Genomic DNA, 16,285 nt, shown 5'->3' on the forward strand with positions numbered 1-16,285 from the left:
GAGTGAGGGTTTGAGACTAGAAGATGCAAACTATTATATATAGAATGTATAAACAACAAGGTTCTATTGTATAGAATAGGTAACTGTATTTAATATACTGTAATAAACCATAATGGAAGAGAATATGAGAAAGAATATATATATATATATATACTTGTTTAGTATATATATGTATACATATTCAGTATATATGTATAACTGAATCACTTTGCTGTACACCAGAAACTAACACATTGTAAATCAACTGCACTTCAATTACAAAAAAATGAAAATATTCCTAATGTATATTTTAATGTTGTATCAGAAGCAATCTTCACATGCAACTATCATTCAAAAATTACCCATTAATCAATGAGTGGTGCTTTTGAAACTATTGACAACAAAGCAAATTTTAATTGCTCAATTTCAAAAATTGGAAATTTTAATGAATTATAAACCCATTTTCTTAAGATTATTTTTTTAAGAAAAAAAGCAAAAATACAATTCAGTGCCAATGTTCCCTTATAATTAAAGCCTTCACTGAACACTGAAATATCATATTTTCACCTCCCATTAACTACTGTCTACCCTCTCTTCCCCATTACATTTTTTAAAAATAGAACTTGTTATACCTGCTATTCTACATATTTTGTTTATTTTATTTATTTATTTTTTTTCTTTTTTTTTAATTTTATTTTTTTTATTAGTTTCTGCTTTATAACAAAGTGAATCAGTCATACATATACATCTGTTCCCACATCCCTTCCCTCATGCATCTCCCTCCCTCCCACCCTCCCCATCCCACCCCTCCAGGCGGTCACAAAGCACCGAGCTGATCTCCCTGTGCTCTGTGGCTGCTTCCCACTATCTATCTACCTTACGTTTGGTAGTGTATATATGTCCATGCCTCTCTTTCGCTTTGTCACAGCTTACCCTTCCCCCTCCCCATATCCACAAGTCCATTCTCAAGTAGGTCTGTGTCTTTATTCCCGTTTTACCCCTAGGTTCTTCATGACATTTTTTTTTAAAATTCCGTATATATGTGTTAGCATACGGTATTTGTCTTTCTCTTTCTGACTTACTTCACTCTGTATGACAGACTATAGGTCTATCCACCTCATTACAAATAGCTCAGTTTCGTTTCTTTTTATGGCTGAGTAATATTCCATTGTATATATGTGCCACATCTTCTTTATCCATTCATCCGATGATGGACACTTAGGTTGTTTCCAGCTTCGGGCTATTGTGAATAGAGCTGCAATGAACATTTTGGTACATGTCTCTTTTTGAATTATGGTTTTCTCAGGGTATATGCCTAGTAGTGGGATTGCTGGGTCATATGGTAGTTCTATTTGTAGTTTTTTAAGGAACCTCCATACTGTTCTCCATAGTGGCTGTACCAATTCACATTCCCACCAGCAGTGCAAGAGTGTTCCCTTTTCTCCACACCCTCTACAGCATTTATTGTTTCTAGATTTCTTGATGATGGCCATTCTGACTGGTGTGAGATGATATCTCATTGTAGTTTTGATTTGCATTTCTCTAATGATTAATGATGTTGAGCATTCTTTCATGTGTTTGTTGGCAGTCTGTATATCTTCTTTGGAGAAATGCCTATTTATGTCTTCTGCCCATTTTTGGATTGGGTTGTTTGTTTTTTGCTATTGAGCTGCATGAGCTGTTTATAAATTTTGGAGATTAATCCTTTGTCAGTTGCTTCATTTGCAAATATTTTCTCCCATTCTGAGGGTTGTCTTTTGGTCTTGTTTATGGTTTCCTTTGCTGTGCAAAAGCTTTGAAGTTTCATTAGGTCCCATTTGTTTATCTTTGTTTTTATTTCCATTTCTCTAGGAGGTGGGTCCAAAAGGATCTTGCTGTGATTTATGTCATAGAGTGTTCTACATGTGTTTTCCTCTAAGAGTTTGATAGTTTCTGGCCTTACATTTAAGTCTTTAATCCATTTTGAGCTTATTTTTGTGTATGGTGTTAGGGAATGCTCTAATCTCAAACTTTTACATGTCCCTGTCCAGTTTTCCCAGCACCACTTATTGAAGAGGCTGTCCTTGCTCCACTGTACATTCCTGCCTCCTTTATCAAAGATAAGTTGGCCATATGTGCGTGGGTTTATCTCTGGGCTTTCTATCCTGATCCACTGATCTATCTTTCTGTTTTTATGCCAGTACCACACTGTCTTGATTACTGTAGCTTTGTAGTATAGTCTGAAGTCAGGGAGCCTGATTCCTCCAGCTCCGTTTTTCGTTCTCAAGATTGCTTTGGCTATTCGGGGTCTTTTGTTTTTCCAAATAAATTTTGAAATTTTTTGTTCTAGTTCTGTGAAAAATGCCAGTGGTAGTTTGATAGGGATTGCATTGAATCTGTAGATTGCTTTGGGTAGTAGAGTCATTTTCACAATATTGATTCTTCCAATCCAGGAGCATGGTATATCTCTCCATCTATTTGTATCATCTTTAATTTGTTTCATCAGTGTCTTATAATTTTCTGCATACAGGTCTTTTGTCTCCTTAGGTAGGTTTATTCCTAGATATTTTATTCTTTTTGTTGCAATGGTAAATGGGAGTGTTTTCTTGATTTCATTTTCAGATTTTTCATCATTAGTGTACAGGAATGCCAGAGATTTCTGTACATTAATTTTGTATCCTGCTACTTTACCAAATTCATTGATTAGCTCTAGTAGTTTTTCGGTAGCATCTTTAGGATTCTCTATGTATAGTATCATGTCATCTGCAAACAGTGACAGCTTTACTTCTTCTTTTCCAATTTGGATTCCTTTTATTTCCTTTTCTTCTCTGATTGCTGTGGCTAAAACTTCCAAAACTAGGTTGAATAAGAGTGGTGAGAGTGGGCAGCCTTGTCTTGTTCCTGATCTTAGTGGAAATGGTTTCAGTTTTTCACCATAGAAAACAATGTTGGCTGTGGGTTTGTCATATATGACCTTTATTATGTTGAGGAAAGTTCCCTCTATGCCTACTTTCTGCAGGGTTTTTATCATAAATGGGTGTTGAATTTCGTCAAAAGCTTTCTCTGCATCTATTGAGATGATCATATGGTTTTTCTCCTTCAACTTGTTAATATGGTGTATCACATTGATTGATTTGCGTATATTGAAGAATCCTTGCATTCCTGGGATAAACCCCACTTGATCATGGTGTATGATCCTTTTAATGTGCTGTTGGATTCTGTTTGCTAGTATTTTGTTGAGGATTTTTGCATCTATGTTCATCAGTGATATTGGCCTGTAGTTTTCTTTCTTTGTGACATCCTTGCCTGGTTTTGGTATCAAGGTGATGGTGGCCTCGTAGAATGAGTTTGGGAGTGTTCCTTCCTCTGATATTGTTTGGAAGAGTTTGAGAAGGATGGGTGTTAGCTCTTCTCTAAATGTTTCATAGAATTCGCCTGTGAAGCCATCTGGTCCTGGGGTTTTGTTTGTTGGAAGATTTTTAATGACAGTTTCAATTTCAGTGCTTGTGATTGGTCTATTCATATTTTCTATTTCTTCCTGAGTCAGTCTTGGCAGGTTGTGCATTTCTAAGAATTTGTCCATCTCTTCCAGGTTGTCCATTTTATGGGCATAGAGTTGCTTATAGTAATCTCTCATGATCTTCTGTATTTCTGCAGTGTCAGTTGTTACTTCTCCTTTTTCATTTCTAATTCTATTGATTTTAGTCTTCTCCCTTCTTTTCTTGATGAGTCTGGCTAATGGTTTATCAATTTTGTTTATCTTCTCAAATAACCAGCTTTTAGTTTTATTGATCTTTGCTATCGTTTCCTTCATTTCTTTTTCATTTATTTCTGATCTTATTTTTATGATTTCTTTCCTTCTGCTAACTTTGGGATGTTTTTGTTCTTCTTTCTCTAATTGCTTTAGGTGCAAGGTTAGGTTGTTTATTCGAGATGTTTCCTGTTTCTTAAGGTGGGATTGTATTGCTATAAACTTCCCTCTTAGAACTGCTTTTGCTGCATCCCATAGGTTTTGGGTCGTCGTGTCTCCATTGTCATTTGTTTCTAGGTATTTTTTTATTTCCTCTTTGATTTCTTCAGTGATCACTTCGTTATTAAGTAGTGTATTGTTTAGCCTCCATGTGTTTGTATGTTTTACAGCTCTTTTCCTGTAATTGATATCTAGTCTCATAGCATTGTGGTCAGAAAAGATACTTGATACAATTTCAATTTTCTTAAATTTACCAAGGCTTGATTTGTTACCCAAGATATGATCTATCCTGGAGAATGTTCCATGAGCACTTGAGAAAAATGTGTATTCTGTTGTTTTTGGATGGAATGTCCTATAAATATCAATTAAGTCCATCTTGCTTAATGTATCATTTAAAGCTTGTGTTTCCTTATTTATTTTCATTTTGGAAGATCTGTCCATTGGTGAAAGTGGGGTGTTAAAGTCCCCTACTATGATTGTGTTACTGTCGATTTCTCCTTTTCTGGCTGTTAGTATTTGCCTTATGTATTGAGGTGCTCCTATGTTGGGTGCATAAATATTTACAATTGTTATATCTTCTTCTTGGATCGATCCCTTGATCATTAGGTAGTGTCCTTCTTTGTCTCTTCTAGTAGTCTTTATTTTAAAGGCTATTTTGTCTGATATGAGAATTGCTACTCCAGCTTTCTTTTGGTTTCCATTTGCATGGAATATCTTTTTCCATCCCCTTACTTTCAGTCTGTATGTGTCTCTAGGTCTGAAGTGGGTCTCTTGTAGACAGCATATATATGCGTCTTGTTTTTGTATCCATTCAGCCAATCTGTGTCTTTTGGTGGGAGCATTTAGTCCATTTACATTTAAGGTAATTATCGATATGTATGTTCCTATTCCCATTTTCTTAATTGTTTTGGGTTCATTATTGTAGGTCTTTTCCTTCATTGTGTTTCTTGCCTAGAGAAGTTCCTTTAGCATTTGTTGTAAAGCTGGTTTGGTGGTGCTGAACTCTCTCAGCTTTTGCTTGTCTGTAAACGTTTTAATTTCTCCATCAAATCTGAATGAGATCCTTGCTGGGTAGAGTAATCTTGGTTGCAGGTTTTTCTCTTTCATCACTTTAATTATGTCCTGCCACTCCTTTCTGGCTTGTAGAGTTTCTGCTGAGAGATCAGCTGTTATCCTGATGGGGATTCCCTTGTGTGTTATTTGTTGTTTTTGCCTTGCTGCTTTTAATATGATTTCTTTGTGTTTAATTTTTGACAGTTTGATTAATATGTGTCTTGGTGTATTTCTCCTTGGATTTATTCTGTATGGGACTCTCTGTGCCTCCTGGAATTTATTAACTATTTCCTTTCCCATATTAGGGTATTTTCAACTATAATCTCTTCAAATATTTTCTCAGTCCCTTTCTTTTTCTCTTCTTCTTCTGGAACCCCTATAATTCGAATGTTGGTGCGTTTAATGTTGTCCCAGAGGTCTCTGAGACTGTCCTCTGTTCTTTTCATTCTTTTTTCTTTATTTTGCTCTGCAGCAGTTATTTCCACTATTTTATCTTCCACCTCACTTATCCGTTCTTCTGCCTCAGTTATTCTGCTATTGATCCCATCTAGAGTATTTTTCATTTCATGTATTGTGTTTTTAATCGATGCTTGATTCATCTTTAGTTCTTCTAGGTCCTTGTTAACTGTTTCTTGCATTTTGTCTATTCTATTTCCAAGATTTTGGATCTGGTAAATAGAATCTTGGATCAACTTTACCATCATTTTTCTGAATTCTTTTTCAGGTAGACTGCCTATTACCTCTTCATTTGTTAGGTCTGGTGGGTTTTTATCTTGCTCCTTCTCCTGCTGTGTGTTTTTCTGTCTTCTCATTTTGCTTATGTTACTGTGTTTGGGGTCTCCTTTTTGCAGGCTGCAGGTTCGTAGTTCCCGTTGTTTTTGGTGTCTGTCCCCAGTGGCTAAGGTTGGTTTAGTGGGTTGTGTAGGCTTCTTGGTGGAGGGGACTAGTGCCTGTGTTCTGATGGATGAGGCTGGATCTTGTCTTTCTGGTGGGCAGGTCCACGACTGGTGGTGTGTTTTGGGGTGTCTGCGGACTTTTTATGATTTTAGGCCGCCTCTCTGCTAATCGGTGGCGTTGTGTTCCTGTCTTGCTAGTTGTTTGGCATAGGGTGTCCAGCACTGTAGCTTGCTGGTCTTTGAGTGAAGCTGGGTGCTGCTGTTGAGATGGAGATCTCTGGAAGATTTTCGCCGTTTGATATTATGTGGAGCTGGGAGGTCTCTTGTGGACCAGTGTCCTGAAGTTGGCTCTCCCACCTCAGAGGCACAGCACTGACTCCGGGCTCCTCAATTTCAGATGATGTGTTGTCTATTCATGTATTCCACAGATGCAGGGTATATCAAGTTGATTATGCAGCTTTAATCCGCTGCTTCTGAGGCTGCTGGGAGAGGTTTCCCTTCCTCTTCTTTGTTCTCACAGCTCCTGGGTCTCAGCTTTGGATTTGGCCCCGCCTCTGCGTGTAGGTCGCCGGAGGGTGTCTGTTTTTCGCTCAGACAGGACAGGGTTAAAGGAGCAGCCTCTTCGGGGACTCTGGCTCACTCAGGCCGGGCGGGAGGGAGGGGCACGGAGTGCGGGGCGAGCCTTTTGGGAGGTCTGGGGTCTTCTGCCAGCATTCAGTAGGTGTTCTATAGGAGTTGTTCCACGTGTAGCTGTATTTCTGGTGTATCCGTGGGGAGGAAGGTGATCTCCGCGTCTTACTCTTCTGCCATCTTACCCGGAAGTCCCCCATATTTTGTTTATATTCTTATTATATTTCTCCCTCAACAAAATATGAACTCCTTGAGGGGAAGGATTTCATTCATTACTAAATCATTTTTGCTTGCAACAATGGCCATAGTACATAGTAATGCTTAGTACAGTGTTTTGGAAGGAATGAAAAATTCACTCTCAATACACATAATCATACTTAGACATAAGTTTGAAGTTGATGTATCTTTTTTACTCAGGCATAGTATACATTTTGTATCTTTACTAATTCCCACTTCTCTTTTATTTCTTTAATTAGCAGTAAGAATTTTAAAAACATCTTTTTAATCTACATATAAAAGTATATTTTATGATATGTATGCATTAATCTGTACATTTAAAAATTATACTTCTGACATCCTCATAAGACTTACATTTTCACTCCACCTTTTGTTTTAGACATCTGTCCATTTTTCATACACATAGATCTACTTCATTTATTTTTTTTCTTAATTTGAATACAATTACATGAATATATAATATTGATCTTTTTTCTTCTTCCTATTTAGGTTAGTTCCAAATTAGGCTATTGGAAAATAAATAATGATGCAATGTACTTCTTTGAACACTTTTCCTTAGTTTGCATAAACAAGAATTTCTCATACATACATACATATGCACTCATTCAAGATTGTGTATTTTTCGACATTTCGAGTAAAAATTTGCCTCTCAAAAGTTTATACAAAGTTATATTTCCAAAAGCAACTTCAGAGTTCCCATTTCACTACATCATCACTAACACTGAGCATTAGCATGCATTAACATTCTTTTCCAATCTAATAATTGTGGCATATTTTAATTTAGTTTCTTGATGACTAGTGCAGCTGGATATTATTTCATATGCCTTGCCCATTTGTATCTATTTCTAGATGAATTTCCTGTTTTTTAACTTTGTCCAATTTTATTGGACCATTTTTCTTTCCTTTTCTTTTCTTACTTCAAAAAAGTCTCTTATACAGTGCAATTACACATTACTTGCCTGTTTCTGGTCTTGTAATATTATGCCTTTTAATATAGTTTACTTATTAAATGTAATAATACTCATCAGTCCTTTATTTTATGATTTGTGCTGTTTATGCTTTTTAAAGCAGACCTTTGCTATGCCAGTTCTCAAAGATATATATGAAGTGTGTTCAAATTTTAAGCATTTTTAATTTATCTGTAATCTGCTTTGGGAAATACTGTGAAATAGTGTTGTAATTTCATTTTTTCTCCCTATGGATAGGATATTGTCCCAAGTCACATATTGAATTTCTTCTTCTGTACTGGTTTGTAAAGCTAATCTCTATAGCAAGTATGAATATATTTGTGGACTTAATTCTGTGATTTCTGTTTTGTTTTATTGAAATAGGTTTTAAATCATGTGACCACAACAATAGCATTTTACTTATTTTTTAATTTAAGCAATATTGTTTTAATTTTTTCAGCTTTATTGGGATATAATTGATGTAACTTTGTGTAAGTTTAAGGTGTGCAATATGATAATTTGATACACATATATATTGTAAAATGATGACTACAAGAGGGTTACTTAACATTACCATCATCTCGCATAATTACCATGTTTTTCTTCATGGTATGAAGTAGCTCTTCATTTAAGAGCTACTCTCTATGCAACTTTAAGTACATGATACAGATTTGCTAACTGTAGTTACCATGTTCTATATTAGATTCCCAGAAGTTATTCATCTAATAACTAGAAGTTTATGCCCTTTGACCAACATCTCCCCATTTTCTCCATCTTCCTGGCCCCTAGAAACCACCATTCTACTCTGTTTCTATGAGTTTGACTTTTTAAGATTCCACATATAAATGAGATCATACATCTTTTAATGTACCTGTTAGGCATTTGGATGTCTTCCTTGGAAAGATGTCTATTCAGTTCCTCTGCCCATTTTTTAATCAGACTGTGTTTTGCTGTTGGTTGTTATTGGGCTGTATGAGTTTCTTTTATATTTTGGATATTAACACTTTATCAGACATTTAGTTTGCAACTATTTTCTCCCATTTTGTAAGTTGTCTTTCCATTTTGTTGATTATTTATTTTGTTGGGCTGAAGCTTTTTAGTTATTTATTTTTTGTTGCTTATGCTTTTAGTACCATATCAAAAAAAAAATCATTGCCAAGCTCAATGTCAAAGGGCTTTTAACCTGTTTTACACTTAGATTTTTATGAATAAAGGTGTTACATTTAAGTCTTTGATATATTTTGAGTTAGTTTTTGTGTGATGTAAGATACAGGTTTAATTTCATTTTTCTGCATGTGATTATTCAGTTTTTCCAACACCATTTATTGACAAGACTATTCTTTCTCCATTAAGTTTTCTTGACTACTTTGTCAAACACTGGTTGACCTTTTATATGTGAGAGTTTAAAAATTTAGTAACGAGGCAGATAAGAACAAATCATATACAACACTGAAGAATTACTGAGAATTTTTATATTATAGGAAAGGTACTTGATTCATTTTATTTACTTCATGTCTTTCTTATCAAATACTACTTTCCTATTTCCTAAGTCTATTTATCAAAAAACCCCAAATAATCATAAACAATGTAAAACTTTGTTATCAATTAGATTTTTTTTTTTTCATTTTGAAGGGTCCTTTAATGCCTCTTTCAGAAGGGAGAAAGGCTGTCTTAAGTCCTAAGTTATAAGCACTGGCTCTATTTTGTGAACAAGTGTAAAGATTATATTTTTAAAAATATGAACTGCAATTTAATTAACTATGTATTCAATAATCACAGAGTAAGGCAATAGGATGTTAATATATACTTACAAAGATTTTGTGAATGACTCCTGACTACTATATTCTTTATCTTCAGCAGCAGGAGAGACTTGCTTTTACTCTAATATACATAATTTTACCCTCCTTTGTCATATATCCTCCTGGAATAGAAATAGATATTTATCTGCTATTAATAGCTTTTTTCCCAAAAAAATCTAGATATTTCTCTTATTTGAATAGATAAAATTATGTTAATTTTGTATTTATATTGGCCAAAAAATAAGATTGATGTAGACTGAAAACAAATCTACGCTTAGAAAATGAGAAATACATTCATAATTTGTGTAGGTAACTTTAGAATGATAAAAATATAAACTTTATTTTTAGTTTACCCTTCCTTCCTCTCATTTCTTTCTTTCATTCTTTCTTCCACTCTTTCATTTAATGCAGAGATTGAATGAGTTAGATACCCTTTAAAATAATATAAAAAATATATTATAAATTTTTTCTCTTCTTATAACATGCAAAATTAGACATAGTAGGTAAATCAAGACATTTATTTTTAAACCAGGATGGCATTTTGCTGTTAATATTATACTAACTTAATAATGAATTGATTTCCTCAAACTGATAAGGAAATTGCTGATTATATGAGGTTTCCATATTTAGTAGAGATGAATATTAATATGTAAAATGATGAATTGCTAATATGGGACATTGAGCTTGCAATCAACTATAAAATATCAGCTGTATAAAAGAAAATAATTATAGCAGTAATTTTAGAACTCAATTCCATTTCTAATGCCATGTATAACAAAGAAGTAGGTAATTAAACACCTTTCTATAGGAAGAAATGATGATTTTTTCTTTAAAAGTACTTATTTTATTATATTTGGCAAAATATTTAGCTGTGCAATCATTATCAGAATTTTATTTTAAAACGTGTTCCAGAAAGGAAGGAAAATAAGAAAAAAAATGCCTGCATGGTGGTATAAAATAAATGTTTATTGAAAGTGTTATTTAATTAAAATTATAAAAGTCATTCTTCATTCATAACCACAAGTAATCAAGAAACGTTATGTTAAATTTAGCTCTATTGCAGTCAAGATGTATTGCTGTATTGTCTTGTTTTCTTTAAAAGTAATAGAGCACCTCTCTTTGTATGTAATTTTGTTTAAATATATTAGAGATGTAATCTTAACAGACAAAAATATAAACTTACCTATTAATTCCTTTTATTGACATTAAGGAAAAGTTCTAAGATAATGCTAAGTAACCAAGTATGATATATATATATATATATATATATATATATATATATATATATATATATATATATATATATATATATATATATATATATATATATATATATATATATATAACTAGGTACGATATAAATTCAACCCAATAAAACATCTTTTAAAACAGAGGTATCAGACTATATGGATTTAAATATTTATATGTTCCAGAGTTTAAAAGAAACCTCAGAAAAATTTACAATATATATGACAAAAGATTAACATCCCTGTTATTTGTTTGAAGAACCTCTTGTGTACCACTTCAGATCCTCCTGTGTCTCCCTGGTCTTGGCCAGGTGTTCCAACCCAGGTATTGCTATAGCAACTGTCAATTTGCAGCTTGCCCCTGATTTCATGTGCGTGGGTCCTTAGTAAGGCCAAGCTCATGTAAGCTTGGCTTGGCCAAGCTCAGGCCAAGCTTTTTTCTTCCAAACCTGGGGCTTCTCTGAAACCTGGGGCTTCCCTGTTGACCTTGAGGCTTAAAATGTCTCAGCTTATATGCAAGGAAAACAAATTTTCGGGTCAGTTAAATGTAAAATGTAGGAGCGCAAATCTTTGACTAACGTCATTTACAATGTAATTTCTTACCTCTCCTCTTTCATATAGTCTCTTCTAAGATGCATCCATTTTACTGTTACTCAGAATTATGTAATAAGATCAAGCAATCAGTAGTGTTAATATTAAGTGATAACCATCTTGCACTGACTTCCTCTTTCCCTTCTTGTCCCCTTGTTCTTCATCTCATTCTTCTGATTTTACATTTCCTCAAAAAATAAGTATGACATAAACATTTGTCTCCAGCTATGCTCTCTGAGAATCCCACCATACAAACCTTTGTTAGAAATAAAAAAGACCAGATGTAAATTCTATAATATAAAAATAAGCAAATAACATGAAACATAATTCACAAACCAAGAAATGCTACAAGAATATTGAAAAATCTTTTTCTAATTATGAGACACAATGTAAAACGTGATCTCCCCAAATTTAACTGTGTTTTTATACTAATAAGAACATCAAACATTGCTAATTTTGAGAGAGAAATCATACATTGTTGAATAAAATGAAAATTGTTCATTCTCTCTTCAAAAAGTGTTTACTAATTGATTACTATAGGACAGTTATTTTTCTTAGTGCTTTGCATAAATAATGCAATTCTTAAACTAACTCTACTATAGGTACCATTGCTTTTATTTTTCAGATAAAAAATGGAGAATCAGAGATGAAGTTGTTAGAGTTCAAACTCAGCACTCTCACTCCAGAAGACCTGTTCTTTATTGCTTGCTCACTCTGCTGCATATTGTGGATTGCAGACACTATGGTAAGTTGTAGACATATGTACTTCCAACTTCAGGGTACCCTCCTGGTGCTGACTTCAGTGCCTAAACTTCAGATTACTGAGACAACTTCCCCAAACTCAAGGTCATCAAATATCTGACTTACAAAAAGGGTTGATTAATCATTTTTGTGCCATGGAGCCCTTTGGCAGTCTGGTAAAACCAATGGATCCCTTCTGAGAATAATAAAGTTTTAGTTTAATAAAATAAATGATATGTAGAATTAAGGAAAATAATTTTATTTAAATATAGTTTACAAAATATTGAATAAGTAAATTTGTGAAAAAGAAATGTATATGCTTCTTTAACAAGATCTTGTCATGGTTCCAATAACTAATTTCAAAGTAAGGATGGCTCAGAATGACTCTAAATGATATTTCAAGGTATCACTGCAAGCATTCATGAGCCCTGAATTAGAACTCTGCCAAAGGTTTCAAAAAACACAGTTTTTAGGACAATGGTTGGCTCGAGTGGATTGGAGTTGATATTTCCTTTCTCCAGGTTAGTTAAGCTCAGATAATATCCCAGGAATTTAGGCTCTGGTTAACTAGTTATCCCTGAGGGCAGACCTTTTTAAGAATAGCAGAGTTGTCCTGGGATATTTCAAAACGGTTCATTTCCACTTCCCCTGCCAGAAACATGAAAGGATTTTTCTTTGATATTTACTGTGAGAACCTATTCAATCTCCTGGAGATAAAACTCAAAAAAAAATATGGAAGCCTGCCTATAACTATGTCCCCTTGGAATTTTTAACTCAGAATTGTCCACACTGAGCCTCCAGCAATTTAATTATCATTCAGATTTTTTCTAACTCAGCACTGGTTCCCACAGCAGTTTCTGCTCATCAGTCTCTTCTCCAGTAAGCCATGACTCCCTATATTCACCTCTCTCTGTCTCACCACCATTGGAGGCAGCCATTTTCCCTGTGTCTTTATTTAAGGATTTGAGAGGAATTGGTGAATTTTCAGTCTGCTCAGCTTTTTGCTTATTGTTAGGACAGAGTGGAGGCATCCAGGCTTCCTACATGTTAAACTAGAAGCAGGAAGTCCTATTATTTATTTGGGGAGAAAATAAATTTCAAAAAAACTTAGTGTATGCTTGTTAAATTTATGCAGGATAACTTGATTTTTAAATTTCAAAGTCAGGGCCATATGTGGCTGAAGTATAAATAGATAACTAGACTGTTGTTATAATTGTAAAAGATCTAAAAACCATCTTTTCCTATCACCATGTCAAATATTTTATATTTAAATGGTAGAAAATGGATAGAGTCAATATTCCAATTATATATTTCAATTACATTTCAAATGTCAAAAAAGTAATTTCATTAAATTAATGCTGTTCTTTACTAGAGTGACATGTGTTTTCTTTAACTTTAGTCACCCATTTAATGTAGCCACATTTAAGATAAGCAATATTTTCACAAGCATTGTTTAGCAACATAGACCAAATTAAAACAAATCTTCAGCTCCAGTGATAAAATTTAAATTTGACCCAGTTTCTCCCATGCTTAAATCTTTCAGTAGCTCCCCATTATATGTAAGAGATTCATGACATTTTCTGTAGAGAGCCAGATAATAAACATTTTAGGGTCTGTGGACCATACAGTCTCTGTCACAACTATATAATTCTGTTTTAACATGAACGTAATCACAGCCACTATGTGACCATATTCCAATAAAACTTTATTTACAAAAAAGATGGCAGGGTTGATTTGACAATCTCTAATATGTAAGAAAAAACCCACAATTTTAAGAATGTTTTACAAAGCACTTCAATACCTGCCCAACCTACATATGCATTCACATTGACTACCAGCCACCACCCTCACTTTATAGCCTAGCCATTCTAAACAGCTTACCTTTCCTTAAAGGTATTGTTATGGAGGATCTTCAAGACCACCCTCGGGTAAATTATTCATTAGAAGGAATCACAGAACTCAGCAAAGCTACCATACTATCAGTTGTAATTTATTACAGTGAAAGGAAACAGGTTAAAATTAGTAAAAGAAAAAAGTGCATAGGGTAGAGTCTGGAAGAGACCAGGTGCAAGCTTCCAATTTTTCTCTCCAAGTGGAGTCACTGAGACCATGCTTATACGCCTAGCAACAATGTGTAGCCACATACATAAAGTATTGACAACTATGGAAGCTCATCTAATAATTGGTGTCCAGGGTTTTTACTGGGGATTGGACATGTTGGCACAGCTTGACTGCCTGCATAGATGACCTTAGGTACTCAGTCTGAAGCCCCTCTCAAGGTCAAACTGATATAAGGTGGTCAAAGGCTTCACCGTAGATCACATTGTTAGCATAAACCATCCAGCATGGCCAAGGCCTCAGATAAACAGATATGTCAAAGGCATTCTTTCTTTTTTTTTAACTTAAATATTGGAAGTGCATTTTAAATGTTTAAGTCAATACAACAGGAAACATAGGGGACCAAAATAACTTGGAAAGAACAAGAATCTATAAGCTCGACAGGCCATTCTTAACAGGCAGGATAGTGTAAGTGTTTAGCGATTAACTTCCACAAGTGAGGCAAACACCAAAACTTTCTTTAGAATGCACAAAATTTGTGCAACCCAGACCTGCTGAGTTAATCCTCTACTGTGCAGGTACCCAATTGTTTTGTATCTTTGTAGCTTTGCTCATACAAATGCTTTTCTACCTGTTCCATCCTCCAAAGAGAAATAAAGCTGCCACTTACTGTAAATTCCTTTTAGCATGGGCATTCTCTTAATCAGCTTTGTGTTCCTAGTGCATATATAGTGCCCAAAATATAATAGTGGATAAGTGTTTAAAAAATGTGAACAGGATATCACAATTCCACTCCTGGTTATTTATCCAAAGAAAACAAAAACACTAATTAGAAAAGATATATGCAACCTTATGTTCATTGTGGCACTATTTGCAATAGCCAAGATATGGAAGCAACCTAAGTGCCCATAAATACATGAATGGATAAAGAAGATGTAGAATATTACTCAACCATAGAAAAGAATAAAATCTGGCCATTCGTAACAACATGGATGGACCTAAAATTTTTATGCTAAGTGAAATAAGTCAGACAAAAAATAATAAATAATTTATATTATTTATATATGTGGAATCTAAAAAACAAAACAAATGAACAAACATATCAAAACTGAAACAGAATTATAGATACAGAGAGCAAACATGTTGTTGCCACAGGGGAAGAGGTTGGGGGAAGGGAGATGTAGGTGAAAGGAGATTAAAAGGTACAAACTTTCAGTTGCAAAATAATTGAATCATGAGTATGAAATTTACAGTGTGGGAAATATAATCAATAATAGTGTAATATCTTTGTATTATGGCATACTGTAACTAGACTTATTATGGTGATTATTTTGAAATGTACAGAAATATCCAATCGCCATGTTGTGTAACAAGAACTAACACAGTTTTATAGGTAAATTATATTTCAAAAAAACAAACAAACTCATAGAAAAAGAGATCAGATTTGTGGTCACGAGAGGCAGAGGGTGGGGTGAGGGGAAGTTGGATGAAGGCAATCAAAAGATATAAACCCCCAGTTATAAAATAAATAAGTACTAAGGATGTAATGCACAACATGATAAATATAATTAACACCATTTTTACATTATATATTAAAATTGTTAAGAGAATAAATCCTATGAATTCTCATCACAAGGGAAAATGTTTAATTCCTTTAATTCTGTATCAATATGAGATAAGGGATGGCCACTAAACTTGTGATAATCAGGTCATGATGTACATAATTCAAATCATTATGCTGTACACCTTAAACATATACAGTGCTGTATGTCAGTTATATCTCAATAAAATTGGAAGAAAAAAAATTATTCTAAACAAAAATCAATCAAAATTTATTCTTTTTTTTTACTTTTTAAAAAAATTTATGTTGTTCAGGAGGTATACATTGGAATGCATCAATAACATAAAAATGCCCTCTAGTTATTGTCAACAATTTTTCATCTTACTGAATTAAAACATCTGCATATAGCTTTCACATATTAGAAACAGATGAAATGTAGGAAAAGAAATCTAATAATTAAGGATAAAAATTAAAGCAGGAAGTATACAATATCATTAAGAAGAAATAAAATTAAATTTTATATTATGTAATTTTCAAGCATTATTCCTATAAGTTTCATATAGTTCTAATAGGTCAACTAACTATAACCTGCCATCT

The sequence above is a fragment of the Mesoplodon bidens genome, assembly GCF_964165515.1.
Source record: "Mesoplodon bidens genome assembly, chromosome: 17".
Taxonomy (NCBI): domain Eukaryota; kingdom Metazoa; phylum Chordata; class Mammalia; order Artiodactyla; family Ziphiidae; genus Mesoplodon; species Mesoplodon bidens.